Source organism: Rhincodon typus, chromosome 8 (assembly GCF_021869965.1).
Source record: "Rhincodon typus isolate 14 chromosome 8, sRhiTyp1.1, whole genome shotgun sequence".
NCBI classification, from domain to species: domain Eukaryota; kingdom Metazoa; phylum Chordata; class Chondrichthyes; order Orectolobiformes; family Rhincodontidae; genus Rhincodon; species Rhincodon typus.
Window position 1 is genome coordinate 88,012,967 of NC_063339.1, and position 21,239 is coordinate 88,034,205.

Below are 21,239 nucleotides of genomic sequence, written 5' to 3' on the forward strand. Positions count from 1 at the left end.
ATAATTCTAAATAGAATCCTCAATCCACCAGAAAAAAATACAATTAAATGATTATTGTGATGTATTTACTGTTTAGTGTAAAATGAATGAATGGTGACAGCGGAGAGTGAGGGTGATCAGCTCACTCTGACTGTGCCATTACCACAACATTCTCCTCTAAGTCTGCAATTTATCCTGCTCACCTTGTTACTCCGACAAAACTGGAAATGAAGGGATGAGAATAGAAGAAAAGGAGAAGCAGAAGTCCTTGTGGAACAGCTGAAAGGAACTTCATGATGAATCCATCAGAAAAAGAGAAGTCACTGAAGCAGTCTCCTGAGGACAAAGTGTTTTCTTTGTCAGTAAAATTCACCACTTCACTAAGCAGGGACCATTGAACTGAAGCAGTGACAGTTAATGTCTTTGCTGGTTGTTCACCTTGTAAATGTTACCATTGCTGCTCATGTCCCTGTCGGTACCACCACACTGCCGCATGTAAGCATTACACATACGTGGGGCGAGTGGTGCAATGGATAATGCGCCTGACTTCAAATCAGGAGATTGTAGGTTCGACTACCTAGCTCAAGTGTAATTCACAATTTCTTTACACTTCCAAACTAATCTTCCTCATTACCATGGAACCAAGATGAGCTTTGAATTTCTAATGTGCAGGATCGACACTACTTTCAATGTCTCACATCAGTAAACGTCACCGCAAATGTCAGAGGAGGGGAAGCTGAAATAGTCCCACAAAATTCACGTTCAATTTCCCACACCTACTGACCCAGTCACTGGATCTCCTGGGAATGGAAAGAAAACAAAACAAAAAATAAAACCAGTCTCTGCTTTGTGAGTCTTTGGGAAGCGGAATCAGAGGAGAATGAAGGTGAATTTTTCAACTGAGCAGCGGCAGTCGAGGAAGCTTCCCCTTCTTTAAAAGGCTGGGGCATTGACTCTGATGCTCTCGGGGACATTAACTGACCTGAGACACTGAAAGGATTCCCGTAAGAGATTGCTCTGTGTTTGATTTTGTTACTGTCAAGAACAATAAATCCTGATTCCCTGACCAGAAATCGAACCTATTATCCCAGTTTCCAACACTTAGCCTGGAGCCTTGTGTGCTCTGTTTCAAGCATTCATCTCAATGATATTTTCCCTGTAATGTTTTAATGTTAAGGGCCACAAAGAATGGGACTGAGATTTGAGATGGTAAAGTTGTGTTCATGCCACCTTGGGGAACTGAACCTCATTTTCACCCAGAGAAGGAAACACAGAGGCACATTGTCCCAAGAGTGACGTCAGCTACAGGAGAGACCAACCCCAGAAAGCAAGTATTTCACCCATCTGCCTTATATCGTTCCATTTCAGACTTCAAAACCAGTGTCTGGTTGCAGCAAAGAAAGGAAGCATTTGGCCTCTCCCCTACCTGTGTTACTCCCCCCATTGTTTCCCCATTTCTCTGCAGCTAATCCTGCCTCACCTCATTCTTCCTACCAAACTGGAACATTGCTCACACCGACTGCTTTCTGTCCTTCTGAAAGATCTTCCTCAAGTACCTGGAAGGACAAACAGGAATGTGGTATTTCAAACGCCTTTCTGGCTGGTTGAGGAAATGTCATGGTGGTGTTAACGCTGTTTCATCAGAAATAATTTCAAACGACTTTAAAGAGCTCCTTTGGTTGGTTCCAGCTGGTGGTAAACATTCTCTCAGGCCCCGGAAAGAATCAAACTCAAAACCACTGGGCGAATCACCAAACTACAAAGTCATGCATTTCAAACTGCAATGTAATAGATGACTGGATAATCTATGCATCATACACCAAGACAATGTAACAAATCCCATACAGAGCTGAGGGAATCATGTGCAGAAGGATGGGAGAATACAATGCCAAATCAGACTGCGTCCAGGGTGATATGAACGGAGATCTGCCCTGGTAGTCTAGTGATCAGGATTCAGTGACTTCAATGGTTAACATTTACAGTAATAAATATAAAACACTGACTAATCTTTAGAAGCAGAATTGTGTCATGGACCAGTCAGAATTGATTCACTGCATATTACTGTTCCACATTAGCAATGTCAGCTGTAATTGCCTGACGTGCAATCGGTTTAAAACAAGAAAAGAGCGAACATCAGGAAAAGTAAAGGTCAATGGTGGTTTGTGAGAGCTGACTGTAGGCCTAATGGAGCCAAACCCAATGTGGGTTCTGAAGACTGATTTTCACTGTTTACCCTGGTACATAGATCACTCGGAATCAATCACCCACAATGACTCTCCTTTGTGTGTTTGCCCTTTGCACATCTCACCTCGGTTCAGTGTCCAGAGGGGATCCACGCATGTTAACTTGGTAAATTTTACAAAGTCAGCTTTACAGTCTCATATTAAGACTGTAAACGTTCGGAGCAGAAAGACACCATTCAGCCCATTCAGTCTGCTCTGCCATTTAATGAGCTTGCGACTGATATAATAATCCTGAACCACACTTTCTTGCCTTTCCCCATAACCCTTGATACCTTTACTGATTAAAAATCTGTCAATCTCACCACTGAATACACTTAATGACCCAGATCTGACAACCCTCTGCTGTAAGGAATTCCACCGATTCACAACCATCTGAGAGAATAAATGCTTCCTCATCTGTCTTAAATGTGCGACCCCTGTTCTGAAATTAGGCACTCTGGTGCAAGACTGCCCAGAATGAATTTTTTTGTGTCCACATGTTAAATCTTAAAGAAACCCGTATGCTTTAATAAGGAGCAAGTATTTTTTGTATTACTGTGTCTGAGTACGTGAAGTCAATGGATTTCAGTGCTTCCTCCTGTTTGGTTTCATCCTTGATGGTAAAACTTCCACTGATTCTGACAGAGATGACCCCTGTATGTCTTTTAATGTCAGGAATTCACGTTCATTTTAAGAGTTTGGACGGGAACAATGAAGTCCTCGTTCCTATTTGGGAATCAAACAGAGAACACAGCAGTTGCAATGCTGAATCCCAAAAAGGAAGGTGTACACAATATTTGCAACTTTTCTTCTTGACACTGATTTTGACCTTTTGTTTCACTTGCAAAATGATAGTCAGTGAGATTTTAACACCATGGAGAGAGGCCCTTCAGCCCATTATACCTATGCCAGTCATCAAACATCTCACTTCTCAACCCAGTTTCCAACACTTGGCCCATCGCCTCGTTTGTGCTGACGTTTCACGTGCTCATCCGAATAGTTAGATTCTGTCTTGAGGGCATCAGTGAAACAAAAACACTTCCTTCAAAACAAACGACAGGAAATGTTGTTTGCTGCAACATGAAATCTATGTTTTTCTCTTTGAAGACAGTTATGAAAGCCAAATTCTTTCTCAGAGCCGTTTGCCAGCTTTCCTCATGATGCCAACAGTGTAGATTTAAATCCCACTCTGCCTGAGATTACCACTAATGATTCTCCCCTTTCAGCCTCTCTGCTGACATAAGATATGGTGTCCTTCAGGTCAACGCACCACCAGTTTTGTCTCTCCCCTGGGACCTAGAATGTGTCTGGCAACTCAGTGTCAGTACCAGTGTGGCTCAGTGTCAGACTTTGTGATGTTATTATCCCTGGGATGCAAAAGGGATTGTATTATTAATTAATTATTAATTGTATTATATATGTCAGTCGCCTTGGAAGAAAGTGTAGGAGAAAGATTTCTTTTACACATTACGATAAATAAAATTCAATCTTTACAATGGTGGCCACTGAACCCAGAATTCCGAGCGCTATGCACTGCATTGCTTATCACTGCGCAGGCTCAGCATGTTCCCGCGGGCCCACAGTCGAGAGCATGCGCAGTGGGAGCGATCCAGCTCTTGACCTCAGCTCCACAAAAGGTAACAATGAAGCAGAACGGAGGAGGCGATAGACCGGGCAGTTAGACGGGGAGGCTTTCTAAACACTTTGTGGATGCGGCAGTCTCCGCATAAAGAAGCTATCGGTGCCCGTTTCACAAAACGTGACAAATCGATGCTCCCTCTCAACGGCAGGCCGCGGCTAACGGCCGCCATCTTTGTGGGGTCAAAGGGCAGCAGGGCGCATGTGCGGTCATCCTGGGCCAGGAGAAAGAATGTTGTGAATGTCTCTGCTGGACTGAAAGGGATGGAGTTTATAAACTGCTTTGCAGGGAGTGAGGAAGGGAGGATTGACACACAGCATACTCCAAAAAGCAGAAAAAATTGTCTCTTCTGAAATTCTGTCCTGGATTGACTGAGATGGCTTTTGTAAACTTATCTTACAGCATGTTGAAGAGGATTTACAGAGTGCAAATTCAAACCACATAACATACCAAGATCTGAGTGTGCCACTTTATTCATTATTCATTCAGCACTGGATATTATTGGCCTTTCAATGTAAGTATTGAGCAAGATAAAAGTTACAAAATTCCTTCCTTATATCTCCCAGTAACTATTGCCTCGTATCCTAAATCTGTTTCTCTCTCAGGTTTACTGTTGGTGAAGAGGAACAGCAGCTCTTTGTCGACCTTACTTAAACCTATTATAAACCTAGACACTTTATCTCAATCTCCTCTGCTCTGTGCAGAACTTCAGTTTCCCCAACCTGACCTTAAAACTCATATCCTTCTATTCTTGAGCCATTCTGATTCACCTCCTTTCAAATCTCTCCTCAGATCCTCACATCCTTTGTCGAGATCACCTGTTTGTGCAGACCCAAATGCTTTCTGTTCAAGTCGGTGATGTTATCTGACATGAGCAATTGCCCAGTGATATCACCCTGATTCCCAGCTATTTGCTGAACTATGGGTTTCCTCTGATCCCAATGCTTCTGATATCTTTTGAGCTGCAGACTCCAGCATTTGATTTTAAAGTTGAACACAATGAAATTATTTCAATGTTTTTAACCAGTAATCTACACAATTCACCTTCTCATGCTCTTCTCAGTTATCTGACTCTGGGACTAATGCGACTCATTTTGTCACCCCCTCGTTCTGTGGCTTGTGTCAAAAGCTTCTTTCTAACACTCGACATTGTTCTGGTCCATCTCTGCTCTCCCTGATCACCTCTATCATTTCAATCTGCTCTGTCTCCTATAATGTGTGTAACTGTCTTCGATATTTTATTGTTACTTCCATTGACTCTCTCATGAGGTTTTTACAGCTGAACATTGCCTGACCTCTTGCTGCTGGCAATTATCTTCCCTTAATGGGTCCCACAAGACTGTTAGGTAATGAGTTATTCACCAAGTGGTGATGAAGGAACTGTGATATGTCTAAATCAATGGCAATTAATTTATATCGATATTGCACCCTTCACACAGTGGAAACTTCCAATCTGTTCGTCGAGAGTGTTATAATGCAACTTTTATGATGTTATAATATATCAGGAAGTGCTACACCTGCCCCTCCACCTCCCCTTCACTTCCATCCAAGGCACCAAACAAATCTTTCACATCAGATGAGGTTCACCTGCACATCCGTCAATGTGGTCGATTGCATCCGCTGCCTCCGATGTGGCCTCCCCTACATCGTTGAGACCAAGCGGAGGCTCGGAGACCACTTTGTTGAGCACCTACGCTCTTTGCAACAAATGACAACACCTTCCGGTTGCGAACCATTTCAACACCCCCTCCCACTCCCTGGGCAACATGTCCACCCTGGGCCTCCTCCAGTTTCACAATGACATCACCCGGAAACTGTAGGAGCAGCAGCTCATATTCTGCCTTAGGAGCCTACAACCTAATGGTCTCAATGTGGACTTTACCAGTTTCAAAATCTCCCACCCCTGGCCTCGTCCCTCTCATCCCCACCTCCTTGACCTGATATAACCTGTCCATCTTATCTCCCACCTATCTGCTCCTCCCACCTCACTGACCAATCCTCACCACTGCCTGCCTGCACTCACCTCTCACCATCCCACCTCCCTTCCCCAGCCCCACCCCTCCTCTCTCTTTCTTTCAGAGCTCCCTTCCCCCTCCCCCATTTCTGAAGAAGGGCGCCGACCCAAAATGTCAAAATTCTGCTCCTCTGATGCTCCTCAGCCTGCTGTGTTCCTCCAACTCCACTACGTGTTATCTCTGACTCCAGCATCAGCAGTTCTTACTATCTCTTGATTTCAATGCCTGGACTCTGATGAAGACTCCTGACTCGAAATGTCGACTTTCTTGCTCCTTTGATGCTGCCTGACCTGCTGTGTTCCTCCAGCTCGAAACTGTATGGACACTTCTTTGAACCTTGTTTGGTATTTTGTTGTTATTTCTGCCAATTGTTTCTTAACGAGGTTTCTGGTCCTACCCATCTCTGGTTACATGCTGTTGATTTCCCAGCTTTATCTTTCCATGGTCAGGAATTTTGTTTTGCACTGGAGATCATTTCTGTTTCTGAGCTAAGTTTGACAATCAAATACTTGTTATGACGTCAGGATACCAAAGCAAAACAAATTAGTCTCACTATAACTGGATTCACAGCAGTGAAATTTAAAATATTGAAAGACCCTCAAAATTGCCCAAATGCTCCTGACCAGACTTTAATAATGACCGATCTGAACACCAAATTTCTAGAAAGAAGAAATACAATAACTTAAGCAAAACAAATACAATCAACTGGGCAATCTCGTCAATATCTGTGATTTAAACACAACCTTCTTCGTTTATAACCTCCACTCTCACCGATTCACAGACACCCATAAGGGATATATTAAACAGAAAATAAAATTAATGTAAATTTTCAGTTCAAGTAAACAGTTTCAAACAATTGATATCAAGCCTTTGTGCAATCCTTGGATAATGAGTTGTCCACAGACACATGAAACTTTAGCGAATTTCAAAGTCAGCAATGAATATAACAGTTTCAGCAAGCTTCCATAAATATTATCTTATTTCCTATGTTGCAGTCCTCAGACCATTCAACAATTTGATAACTGGATAGAAATTGAGAGACAGAGCAGTCAGTCCAAAAGCTTTCAAAATCACTCTGCTCCACCTTGACCTTTTTGAACTGCTGCAGTCCGTGTGGTGAAGCTCTGCCCAGATTGCTGTTTGGTAAGGAGTTCAGGATTTTCATTCAGTGGTAATAAGCTAGTGCTGATATCTGAGACAACAAGGTGCAGAACTGGATGAACACAGCAGGCCAATCAGCATCAGAGGAGCAGAAAGGCTGACGTTTCGGGCCTCGACCGTTCATCAGAAAATGCTGATAGTGCTGATATCTGTATTAGTTACAGTCATTTTGTTTTAATATCCCACCATGAACAGAATAGAAACATGGAAAATAGGACCAGAAGTAGGCCATTGTGTCATTTGATCCTGCTCCCCTATTCAGTATGATCATGGCTGATCTTTCAACGAGTAGCCTGTTCTCATTTTAGACCCACATCCTTTGATCGCTTTAGCCCTCAGAACTATAGCTGTGTTCCTTTTGGAAACATCCAATGTTTTCGCTTTAACTGCTTTCTGTGGAAGAACATTCCACAAGCTCACCAATCTCAGAAAAGAAATTTTCCATCATCTCAGTCCGAAACAGCATACTCTATATCCTTAAACCGTGACTCCCTGGTTCTGCACTCCCTCATCAACTTCCTTCCTGTATTTAACTTGTTTGTCCTATTAGAATTGTATTGGTTTCTATGAGATCTTCTCATGTTCTTCTAAACCCCAGTGAATTTCATCCTATCTGATCTATTCTGTCATTATACGTCGGTCCTGCCATCCCAGGATTCATTCTGGTAAACCTTAATTGGACAGCCTCCATAGCCAGAACATCCTTAGTCACGTAAGTATTCCAAAACTGCACATAATGCTCCATGTGTGGTCTCACTAAGAGCCTGTACAATTTCAGCAAGTCATCCCTGTTTCTGTTCTCAAATCCTTTCGCTATGAAGGCCAACCTAACATTTGCCACCTTCATTTCCTGCCTCTACCTGCACGCTTACTTTGAGTGACTTGTGTCCAAGGACAAACAGGTCTCGGTTCTCGTTTCCCTTTTCTAAATCCAAGCTGACTTACTCTGACTTTGTCTAATCCTGTTACTGTTTTCCAGTGTTGGGCTAACCATTCTATAAGTCCATGTTTTCTCTCTACCTCCTTTTTTACATAGTGGGCTTACATTAGCTCCCCTCCAATCCATGGGAACTGTTCCAGAGTCTATAGCATTATGAAAGATGACCATTAATTTCCTCAATTTAGATTCAAGCCCCTAGTTTCAGAATGCATCCACTATCTCTCCTGCCACTTTGTTAACTACTCTGGGGCGTATATTATGAGGTGCTGGGATTTGTTGGCTTTTAATCCCATCAATTTCCCCAACATTATTTCCCTAATACTGATTTCCTCACTTCCTCCCTCTCATGTGATCCCCAGCATTTTAGTGATATTATTTATGTCATCATTTGTGATGACAGAACCAAAATATGTAGTTAATTGGTCCGTCCATCGCTTTGTTCCACATTATAACTTCCCTTGTTTCTGATCGTAAGGGACTTGTTTTCATTATTTTCTTTTTTCTCTTCATATCCCTTTTGGAGCTTTTACAATTAGTTTGTATGTTGCAGTTCCTCCAAGTGCTCTCTAAATATTTGTCAAACCCCTTAAAGTTTAAGTTCCTCAAGTTATTGTAGCCTGCATGCGCCTCATAACACTGTAATTTCCTCTCTTTAGATTTTGGCCACTGGTCTCAGAATCATCTCTGTCACTCTCCATCTTCATGAAGAGTTCTATCATGAAGAAGTCTTCACTTTTCCACAGCTAGATTGCCAATTAATCCATTCTCATTACACAATTAAAATTTTGAAATAAAGTTGCTGTGGTCCTATAAGATCGTTGGACTGTTCTGTCTCTTGAGAGAGAGAGAGACAACTAATGGTGCTTTAACCTTAGGGTTACCATGCCTCAGTCAATGGGCAAGGTTAAGACAGTGACCTCAGCTAGTACAGGAAGTGAGCACGTGCTGCTGGTGTCACTTTGCATTACAAACCAGCTGTCCAGCCAACTGAGCTTACCAAGCCCTGATCATTACACAATACACCATTGAGGATGGTCTGTCCTCTCTTTGGGTACTCAATATGTTGATCTAGAAAACCATCTCGTACACAACCCAGGAATTTCTACTCTATGGTATTGTTGCTGATTCGATTTGTTCAACCTATATGCAGATTGAAGTCACCCATAATAACCATAAGAACACAAGGCAGAGGATTAGAATTAGGCATTTCGGCCCACTAAGACTACTCCACAATTTGATTATGACTGATATGTTTCTCACACCCATTCTCCTACCTTCTCCTGTTGATCCCCTTACCAATCAAGAACATATTTATCTCTGTCATAAGTACACTGAATTACTTGGCCCCCACAACCTTCTACGACCCTGAGTTCCACAGAATCACCACCCTCTGGCTGAAGAAATTCTTCTTCTTCTCAGTTCTAAAGGGTCATCCCTTTGCTGAGAGCGGTACCCTCAGTTTCGAGTCTCTCCTGCTAGTCGAAACATCTCCTTGTCCATCTATCCAGTCCTCTCAGTATTCTGGTCATTTCAATCACAGAGTCATAGAGTCTGACAACATGGAAGCAGACCCATTGGTCCAACCAGTCCATGCTGACCATGTTCCAAAACTAATGTAGTCCCATCTGCCTGCACATTGTCTATGTCTCTCTGAACATTTCTTATTTATGTATTATCCAAAAGTCTTTTAAATGTTGTAAACTGTACCTGTATCCACCACTTCCTCTGGAAGTTCATTCCACGCAAGAACCACACTCTGCAAAAAAAAAGGTTGTCCCTCATGCCTTTTCTCAATCTTTCACCTGTCACCTTAAAAATATGCCCCTCGTCTTGAAATCCCCCACCCGAGGGAAAGGACAACCAGAATTGGACACAGTCCTGCAGAAGAGGCCTTACCAACGGACTGTATGACCTCAACATGACGTCCCAACTTCTCTGCACAACGGTCTGAGCAATGAAGGTAAGCATACTAAACGCCTTGTCAACCACCCTGTCTGTATGTGACGCAAATTTCAAAGAATTCGGTAACTGAAGCCTAAAGTCTCTATGGTCTACAATACCCAAGGGTCTACTTTTAATTGTATAAGTCCTGCATCCCTTGTTTGTTTTAGCACAGTACAGTACCTCACATTTATTCAAATTAAACTCCATCTGCCACAAAGCCCATAGACCCAATTGATTAAGATCTCTTTGAAATCTTAGATAACCTTCTTCACTGTCCACTATGCCACCAATTTTGGTGTCATCCGCAAAGTTATTAACCATGCCTTGTGTATTCTCATCAAAATCATTTATATTAAATGTCAAACAAAAGTAGACCCAATACCAATCCCTGCAGAATACCACTGGTCGTTGCTGAACACCAGGCCTCCAGTCCAAAAAACAACCCTCCACTGCCATAGCCTGTCTTGTGACATTAAGCAATTTTTTTATCCAACTGCCAAGCTCACCCTAGATCCCATGTAAGCTAACTTTACTAATTAGTCTACCTTGTGGAACCTTGTCAAGAGCTTTACTAAAGTCCAAGTAAACAATATTTACTGCTCTGCCCTCATCGATCGTCTTGGTTACTTCATCAAAATCTCAATCAAATGTGTGAGACACTATTTCCCTTGCATAAAACCATGCTGAAAATCCATAATCCTTCCTTGCCTTTCCAAATGCTATCTTCCACAATTGCCTCCAATAACTTATCCAACACCAAAGTCAGACTCGCATGCCTATAGTTCACAGGCTTCTCCTTACCTCCCTTAAACGAAGGCACAACATTAGCCACTCTTCAGTCATCTGTAACCTCACCCACAGGTATAGATGATACAATATTTGTGCAAGCATCCCCACATTTTCTCTTTAACTTTCCACAACACGATGGGATGCACTGGACAGGTCGTAAGATTTAGAGTCATAAAGTAATATAGCATGCAAAAAGGCCTTTTTTCCCAAACTGGTCCATGCTGGCCATGGTGTCCATTAAGCTAGTTCCAACTGCTGGATTTGGCCCACTTCCCTCTCAACCCTTCCCATCCATGTACCTGTCCAAATGTATTTTAAATGCTGCTATTGTACCAGCCTCAACCACTTTCTCCAGCAGCCCATTCCATACATGCACCATTCTGTGCATGAAGAAGTTACCCCTCAGGTCCTTCTTAAAGCTTTCCCCTTTCACCTTAAACCTATGACATCGCGTTTTCCATTCCTCATCCCTGGGATAAAGCCCTATCTTTGCCCTTCATGATTTTAGGCACCTCAATAAACTCACTCGCTCATTCTCCTACATTCCTACCCTGACCAACCTATCCCTACAATTCGGGCCAACTAGTCCTGGTAACATCCTAGTAAATCTTCTTTGCACACTTTCCAGTTTAACTATGTCTTTTTTGTGACAGGGTGACCAAAACCGTACACAGTATTCCAGTGCAGCCTCACCAATGACTTATACACCTGTAACATAATGTCCCAAAACCTATACTCAATGCCTCAACCGATGAAGACCAGCATGCTAAATGCCTTCTCCTCCACCCTTGTTACCTGTGACACCACTTTCAATGAACTATGTACTTGTACTCCTAGGTCCCTCTGTTCCACAACAATCCTCAGGACCTGACCATTTACTGTATAAGTCCTACATTGACTTGACTTTCCAAAGTACAGCACCTCACACTTATCTGTATTGAATTGCATTTGCCAACCTTCAGCCTACTTCCCCAACTGATCGAGATCCCTTTGTAATTTCTGATAATCTTCCCCGCTCAATACCTACTAATTTTGTAACATCCACAAACTTACTAATCATCCCTGTATGTTCATATCCAGATGATTTATGTAAATAACAAATAACAAAGGTCCCAACACTGACCCCTATGGCACACCACAGGCTTCCAGTCTGAGAAGTGACCTTCAACCATCACCCTCTGCTTCCTACCATTGAGCCAGTTTCGAATCAATTCACTGCTCTCCCTGGATCCCATGCAACCTAAACTGCATGACGAGACTGCGTGCAGGACCTTGTTAAAAGCCTTATTAAAGTGCACACAGATGAGATCACTGCCGTACCCTCACCTATGCTCTTGGTTTCCTCTCAGAAAAAGTCTGCAAGATTTGTCAGACGTGACTTCCCGCGCACAAACCCATCCTGACAATCCCTAATCGGACCTTGACTATCCAAATGTTGGTTGATCTTGTCCGTCAGTATCCTCCCCGATAACTAACTTGCCTACCACTGCTATCAGGCTCACTGGCCTGTAGTTCCCTGGCATGTCTTTGCTACCTTTCTTTAAACAACATTAGCCACCATTCAGTCTCCTGGAACTTCACCAGTGGCTAAAGCTGAAGCAAAAATCTCTACAAAGGCCTCTGCAATTTCTTCCCTAGCCTCCCACAATGTCCGAGGATGGATTTGATCAGGCCCTGGGGATTTATCCACCTTAATGCGCTTTGAGGCTGAAAACACCACCTCTGCGAGAATAAGTATGTGGTCCAAAACATCTCTGCTTGTTTCCCGTATTTCCGTAGCATCCATGATTCTCTCCTCACTAAACACTGAGGAGAAATATTTATTTAAAAATCTTCCCCCCATCTTCTGTGCCACAGGATATCCATCTTTATATTTTACAAGACGTCCATGTGAACTGTTGTCCATTTCTGATGAAGGGTCTAGGCCCGAAACGTCAGCCTTTTTGCTCCTATGATGCTGCTTGGCCTGTTGTGTCAATCCAGCTCTGCACCTTGTTGTCTCTTGTTTTCAAAACACATTATTTCTTACCCTGAATTCTCCAACATCCACTTCTTTCTCCACCGTAAAAACTGATGCAAAATATTAATATCTCTTTAATATTTCTGTCATCTCCTGAGGTTCAACGCCGAGATGACCTCTTTAATCTTTAAAGAGCCATGCTCGCTCTCTAGTTACTTTCTTGCTCTTAAAGCACTTGTAGTATATCTTTGCATTATCCGTCACCTTATCTATCAAGGCAATTTCATATCCGCGCCCCCTCCCCGCCGTCTTCCTGATCTCCCATTTAAGGATGCCTGTACACTGTTTATACTGTTTAAAAAATTCATTTAAACCCAGTTGTTTGTATCTAATTGATGATTAGTTCTTTATTCTTGACTAAAAGCTGAATATCCTTTTCATCCATTGTTGTCTAATTCTACCAGCCTTACCTTTCACTCTAACAAGAATATAATGATTCTGAACTCTAGTTACCACACTTCTGAAAACGTCCCACTTATCAGATGACCCTCTACTCCATTCAACTTTTGAAAGTTCTTGTCGCATACCATTAAAATTGGCCTTACTCCAACGAAATACTTTTACCTTTTCTGGAAGGCTTATTCTTTTCGATCATTGTTTTAAGACTGACAGAATTATTATCACCAGACCCAAAGTATTATTGTACAGGCACTTCAGTCACTTACTGTGCCTTATTACCAAAGAGAAGCTCAAGTTTTCTCTTTCTCTTTAGTAGGAACATTGACTTATTGATAAAGAAAATATTTTTGAACACATTTAACAAATTATTCACCATCCAAACCTTTAACACTGTAGCAGTTCGAGTCAATGTTTAGAAAATTAAAATCACCGATTCCTACAACTTTCTCATTCTTTCATATATCTGAGATCTCTCTACGTATTTGTTCCTCAATTTCTCCCGACTAATGAGGGACCCATAGTACAATCCCACCACATGATCATTCCTTTCTTATTTCTGATTTCAACCCATATATTTTCACTGGACATTTTTTTTTTTCAGAAATATCTTTTCTAATTGCAGCTGCAATATTTTCCCCATTAAAAAAAAAGCCACTCCCTCACTTCTTTTGCCTCCCTTTCTATCCTTCCTATAACTTCTGTAACCCGAAACATTAATATGGGCAAAATATCTTGCATGGTGTATAATGTAGGAAAATGTGAAATCATTCACTTTCGCAGGAAGCAGAAACAAGAGCAGAATATTCCTTAAATGGTGAATGACTGCTGAATTCTGAGATGTGGAGGATAAAGTATGAGTTAGTATGCAGATATCGCATGTAACCATGGTGTCATACAGCATGGAAACGGACCCAATGGTCCAACTATTCCATCCTGACCATATTCCCAAACTAAACTAGTCCCATCTTCCTGTATTTGGCCCTCATCACCAAACCTTTCGAATTTGTGTACTTATCTAAATCTCTTTTAAGCATTGTAACTGTAACTGTATGTGCACCTACCATTTCATCTGGCAGTTCATTCCACACACTGAGCACATTCTATGTAAAAAGAAAAGAAAAGTTACCCCTCATGTCATTTTTAAAATCTTTCTTCTCTCACCGTAAAAAATATGTTTTTATAAACTTCTTTCAGGTTATGCCTCAACCTCCTACCTTCTGGTGAATGAAGTCCCAGCCTATCCGGCCTATTTTTACAACTCAAACCCTTCTTTCCCACTAATATCTTTTTTTTTTTCTGAACCCGCTCCCGTTTAATAATATCCTTCCAATGACGGGACTACCAGAATGGCACACAGTATTCCAGGAGAGTCCTCACCAACATCCTTTACAACCTCCAACATGACGTCCCAACTCCTGTACTCAAAGACTTGAGCAATGAAGACAAGTGTGCTGAATGCCTTCTTAACCACCCTGTCCACCTGTGGAACAAATTTCAAAGAATAATGTACCTGAAAGCCTAGGTTCTCTGTTCTGTAATAGTACCCAGGGCCCTACTATTAATTGTATAAGTCCTGCCCATGTGAAGTATTCCATTTTGAAAAAAAACAAACATTTATTCAAATAAAGTTCAATCTGCCACTCTTTAGCCCATTGACCCAGTTGAGCAAGATCTCGGTCTAATCCAGAGAGCCAACAGGCTGTATGCTTTATTATCACAGGAATTAAACATCAATGTAAGGATGTTCTGCTTCATTTGTACAAGGAAGGGAAGAGACCAAATCTCAAATACCACGTGCAGGTTTTGGTCGTCTGAACGCTTATTCGAAGTGGTTCAGAGAAGGTTTACTAGATTGAAACCTGGAATAAGTGGGTTGTCTAAGGAGGATAGGTTGGGCAGGTGAAATGGAATAGGATGAGGCTAGAACTGCTGACTAAAACAGGAAAGTAATATGATGTGAGCCAGGATATAGGGTGTGGTGAAGTAGAATCTCTATAGGTTGATCTCAGAAAAGCCAATGAACAGAAAATGATACTAGTGTTGTATATAGACCCCAAGCTACAGTAATTTTGGGGAAGGCATTAGAATTGAATTTAGAGATACAAGTCATAAAGTTATGGCTGCAATTATAGGTGACTTCAACCTACATAAATTGAGCAGATAGCATCAGTAGCAATAAGATAGAGGAGAAATTCTTAGTGTGTATATGGTACAATTTTACGTTGAAAAAGCAGATGAGTATTGGGCAGTGAGAAAGGAATAATTGACAATCAAGTTGAACATGGGCCCTTAAGGAAGAGTGACCACAACAGGATAGAATTCATCATTAGGATGGAGAGTAATGTCGTTGTTTTTGAGACTGGAGTCCTGTAATTAAATAAAAGAAGTTAGAATGTTATGAGGCGTGAGCCAGTTGTGATAAATAGTGGATTACAATTTAAATGGATGATGGGAGATGGGTAATGACAAACATTGAAAGAGGACGTGGCAAGCTGTGGCATAAAAATAAAATCGAAACATGGTCAAACCATGGCAGAGAAAGAGAAATGAATGGGTATTAAATTTAAGGAAGCAGCATACAAATTGGATAAATAAGAGAACAGACTTAACGATTGGCAACAGTTTAGATTTCAGCAAAGGGCGACAAAGGGATTTAATTAGAGGGAGAAAATAGAATCTGAGAGTACTCTTGCATGGACCATAAAACCAACGGCATTTTTAAAATAGACATTCACAGGATGTGGACATTGCTAACTAGGTCAGAATTTATTGCACATCCCTGATTGCCCAGAGTTAACTGCATTGCAATGGGGGTGGAGTCACATATAGGCCAGACCGGGTAAGGATGACAGTTTCTTTCCACAAAAGGATATTAGTGAGCCAGATGGGTTTTTCCTGACAATCAACAAAGGTTTCATGATCGTCATTAAACTCTTAATTGAAGATTGATAATCCAAGATTAGTCAAGAAGAATGTAGGGTCTCCTGACAATCAAACAGGGAATTTATAATGGAGTGCAAAGTGATGGCAGACCAATTAAATATACCTTAGATTTTCAAAAAGGGGCACACAAATATTGTCCCAAAATTAAGGGAATCACAGGGTCTAATTGGAAGGTGGAATTGTAAGAAATTGGGAACATTAATGAGATAACAGGCAGATAAATCCCCAGAGACTGGTAACTTTAATCTCCAGAGTACCTTAGGAAGTGGCCTTAGAAATAGCAGCTGCGCTAGTGGTTCTACTCCAAAATACTATACAGTCGCAAACTGTTCTGACGGTTTGGAGGGTAGCTAACATAACCCCAGTATTTAAGAATGGAGTCAGAGAGAAAACACGGAATTTGCATAACATTGTTGGTGGGGAAAAAATGTTCGGGTCCACTATAAATGGTGGGATAACAGACTATTTAGATGATAGTGACAAAATCAGACAGAGTCAACCGAGGCTTTTTCTGTGCTGTAGGTCTCTGAGACTGAATGTTGGGCATGAATTCCCTCCCATCCTTACTTGGAAATATATCACTATTCCTTCTTTGTTGCTGGGTCGAAATCCTGAATTCCCTCCCTAACAGCATTGTGGGTCCACTTACAGCTCATGGAGTACAGTAGTTCACGAAAGCAGATCACTACCACCCTCTCAATGGCAACTAGATGGATTAGCCAGCAATGCCCACAGGAATAAAGGAAAAAAAACATTATCAAGGCCAATTGAGAATGTGGAATTGATGCCTGAATAGATGAGCTTTGACCTTTTTGAGGCTCGAGGGGCATAATGGACAACTGTAGATCTTATTTCATATGTTCTCTTCTCCTTCTATCAAAATGCCTCATCTCACCAAAAATAGTGTATTCCCTGGAAATTAAAAGGATGTTAATTGAAGCTGGGGGTTGGGATAGAATGGATCTAACATACCGAGTAGGTGAAGTACGAGCTCAAACACACTCCTGACCCCCAGTAATCAGACAAGATTTGTGTTTCTTTGTTCTCCGGTTCATTCGAGCATATGAATGAGGAACAAGTGTAGGCCACTCGGCCCTTCGAGCCTGCTCTGAGATTCAATAAGATCACGGCTGATCTGATTTCAACCTCAACTCTGTGTCTCCGTATCCCTGAATATCTTTCATCATCTTGGTCATCAAGAATCTGTCTGCTTCTGCCTTAAAAAAACAGTTTAACGATTCTTCAACCACTGCCTTTTGACAAAGGGAGTTATAAAGATTCACAACCCGCTTAGAGAAAAGAAATGTTCCTCACCATTTCAAATGGATTCACCCTGACCTATAAACAATGACCATCAGTTCTAGATTCTCCCACAAGAGGGACCATGTTTTCAACACCCACGTCGTCGGATCCCCTCAATATCTTTCATGTTTCAATTTAGTTTCCTCTTTCTTTTCTAGACTCCAGAGGATCCAGGCCCAGCCTGTCTACTCTTTCCCCACTAGGCACTCGACTCATTCTAGGTATTAGTCCATTAAATTTTCTTTGAAATGTTTCCAATGTATTAACAACTTTCTCTAAGTACGGTGACTAGAACTGAACACAGTACTCCAAATGCAAGTCTCACCAGTACAAAGGGGGACCGCGTGTGTCTGAAGGTGGCCCATGAATTCCCACTTGATTACAGTAATGCTTTTCAGCAAGCTCAGGCCATTTACATTTATCCAAGTACAGGCTGACACAGGTTACAGTCAGACAGTTGTACGGTTTATATTGTTACACAGACAGCGTTGTTGTGGTATCACTCAAACCTCCCACTCTGCTGGCCCTGCAGAAATAATGACTGGCTCATTAGCCAGTTCCCGCAGCCTGATTTGTCCTGTATTTTTCATGTTCTGTCCTTTCAAGGACATTTATGATCCAGGTGGGTTTTTCTAACAATCCAGAAGCTTTCATTCCACTTGTGACTGTTTTAAATTCATTTTCTAGGGAATTGGAAAGGATATACAGACAGGCAGCTCAACAGCTGCCAGTAACACTCAATTCTCAAGAGCTTTGAACGTGGAAGAAAAAAGCATCGTTCACAGTGAAGAGAAGCCATACACGTGGTCTGTGTGGACAAGCCTTCAGTCAATCGTCTGGCCTGTCGATACGAAATGCAGTCAAAACAGGATGACAACAATGACATCAAGCAGCACTTGCTTTGCAATATCATAGTGATGGATCTCAGTTTGAGTTAAGCAAGGGTCACTCATCTCCTGATCTCCTTACATTTTTGGTGCAAACATGGACCAAACAGCTGAATTCCAAATGAGAGTGTGACTTTCCTGCCATCTTAAGGATCTATTTGACAGAGCATTGTATCAAGGAGTCATAGCAAAACTACAGTCAACAGGATTCAGAGAATATTATTCTGGCTTTGATTGTGGGTTTTTGAAAAGTTTGCGTCTTCAGACCTGAGTAGATCAAAACAAGGTGAATTTATTCAAGCTTGTACCACATATATGCGGAAGAGGTCTCCTAGTCTAGCTTGGAGATACTCTACCATTTACAGCTCAAAACAGCATATTGAGATGTTTTCACGTCATGATGGTTGTATATAACATCGGCATAAAATAAATTAGATAACAGTCATTTACTACAAAAGCAGGATGCTGTTCAGTTTCTTACAAAGTCCTGAGTCCTCTCATTTCAACAGGTCTTCTATTTCCATATTATCTTCAGAGTTTCTCTGTCCCTACCATCAGCTCACAGCATGCAAGCATTTCCTTGTGAGTAATACTTAAGTGAGTATTTTTAGCTAGTAACTGCTGACGGATCACTGTTACAGATATGCATTTAAACGACCTGAGACAAAATAACTGTCATTACATGGTTGTATTTGACTCTTAGCCTTATGCTGTACTGTTCGTCCAAGCTTACCTCCCACTTGTTCTGTGTTTTAATTCTCCACTCCTTTTCTTTTATATTCCCCTTGTACACTCTCCTATCCTCCTTGCCCGACTTCACCCCAGTCGGATAATACTGAATACAGAGGAAGGTGCTTGTGATTGTTAGAGGCCAGCTATCTCAGCTTCAGAAATTCCTCAGCATCAGTTTCTGATCCCAAGCATCTTCAGCTGTTTCATCAATGTCCTTCCCTGCGTCATAAGGTCAGAAGTGGATATGTTTGTCAATGATTGCACAATGTTTAGCACCATTTGTGACTCAGCGACTGTAGTGGTAGATATTTAAATGCAGTGTCCCTGGACAACATTGAAGTTAGCCTGCTACGTGACAAAGAACATTTGCACCAAGTCCCAACAACTAATGACCAAATCTGAGAAATGAAAAGCTAACCATAATTCATTGACATTCAATGGTTTTATCTTCACTGAATTTCCCACTATCATCATCCTGGGGTGCTAGTAATGATGAGAAACTGAACTAGGCGTGATATTTAGATATTGTGCCGACAAACGTAGGTCAGAGGGAAAAGATTCTATAGTGATTAGCTCAACTCATGACTCCCCAGAGCCTGTGCATCATTAAGAATGTCTGTCATTAAGAACACTGTCAATTTGCTTGGATGGATGCAGCTCCAATGACACCAAGAAACCTAACACCATCCAAGACAATGCAGTCCACTTAACTGGTGCCCCATTCAGTCCCTTCAGCATTTACTCCCTTCATTACAGTGGCAGCAGAGTGCACTATCTACCAAATGCACTGCAGTTACTCACCCACTCTCCTTTGACAGCAATTTCCAAGCCTGCAAACTCTTACCACGCTGAAGGACAAGAGCAGAGAATGCATCAAGACAACACCATCTGTAAGTTCTCCTCCAGGATTCATACCATCCTGACTTGGAGCAGTATCAATAATGATCTCATTGAGTGGTGCAGTGAACTTGATGGGCCATAAAGCCTGTTTCTGCCCTGGATCTTCTATCATGATTTTTTTTTGACAAAGTTGACTAACGCAACGACCAGACTTGTGCTCAATCTTCCAGCTGTTCTCTGAACTGGTGTTAGCTAAAGCTCTAGCATCAACTTCCTGATCTTATATTCCAGCCTGTGGTCGAGAACAGAAAGTATCCCAGAACCCTCTTGACCACGTGATCGTCCTGTCCAACCACATTCAGGAATCTGTGAATGTCCACTCCAAGGTGTCTTTGTTCCTCTACATCACTCAGCATCCCCACTTCCATTGTTCACTCTCACTGAATTCATTATGAATCTCTTTGGATTGAATTCCGTTCATCATTTTTTCTTTCCACCTGATTGATATCTCCCTGCAGTCCCAGGCTTTGTTCCTCATGGTTAACTACATCACGCATTGTTGCATGTCGTCTGCAAACTTCTAAATTATGACCCATACAACTCGGTTTTAATCCTTGATCAACATCAAACAACAATGGAACTCCACTGGAAAAATCAGAAACAAATAAAAAGCAGAAATTGCTGGAAAAACTCAACAGAATTGGCAGTATCTGTGGAAAGAAATCAAAGATAATATTTCAAGTCGAGTGACCCTCAGAACTCCACTGGAAAGTCATCCAGACATGGTTCATTCCTGGTTGGGACTAACAGCAAAATCTAACCCCTACTGTCATATGTGAATTTGCTGATGTGTCCGGAGGTTGTTTTTCTGAGTTATCTGTTCCCACACATGGCATTCCTGATCGGCATCTCCCCAGTGTCACTGAGTAAATGGGTTTCCACCTCAGTGTGTAACTGAATCCTTCCCTCAGTTCCCACGTTTCCCTGGTTTCTCTGTGGTGTGGGTGTCCTTGTGTCTATCCAGGTTGGGCAATCAGGTGAATTCAAGTCCACGCAGGACCAAGGCCTGTTCTTCCCAGCTGTGAATGTGTTTTCATTCTTTCTTGTTCTCCCACGGGATGTGGGGAGAACTGGTCAGGACAGCATTTGTTGTTCATCCCGAATTCACCTTGAACTGATGTCAGAGGACAGTTTGGGGTCAACCATGTTGTTGTGGACTTGGAGTCACTTGTATGCCAGACCAGGTAAGGACCTCCCTCCCAAGGGGACATGAATGATTGGGATTTCAGGAAAGTAAAGTCATGGTTTTGTTTGTGAAATCAGATTTATATTCCAGATTTTGTTCATTGAGTGTAAACTCCAGCAGCTGACATGGTCAGTCCCTCGGGATTACTAGGAGATACATCATCACTACACTGCTATCTCCC

The 21,239-nt window shown here is 41.8% G+C and overlaps 1 long non-coding RNA gene across 1 annotated transcript; it reads left to right on the forward strand.

The window, feature by feature from the left end:
- Window positions 1–3,778: 3,778 nt before the first annotated feature.
- Window positions 3,779–18,222, forward strand: LOC125483737. The gene is made up of 3 exons (XR_007262683.1): window positions 3,779–3,838; window positions 4,243–4,354; window positions 18,041–18,222. It is a non-coding gene; the product is annotated as an uncharacterized LOC125483737 (long non-coding RNA).
- Window positions 18,223–21,239: the final 3,017 nt, after the last annotated feature.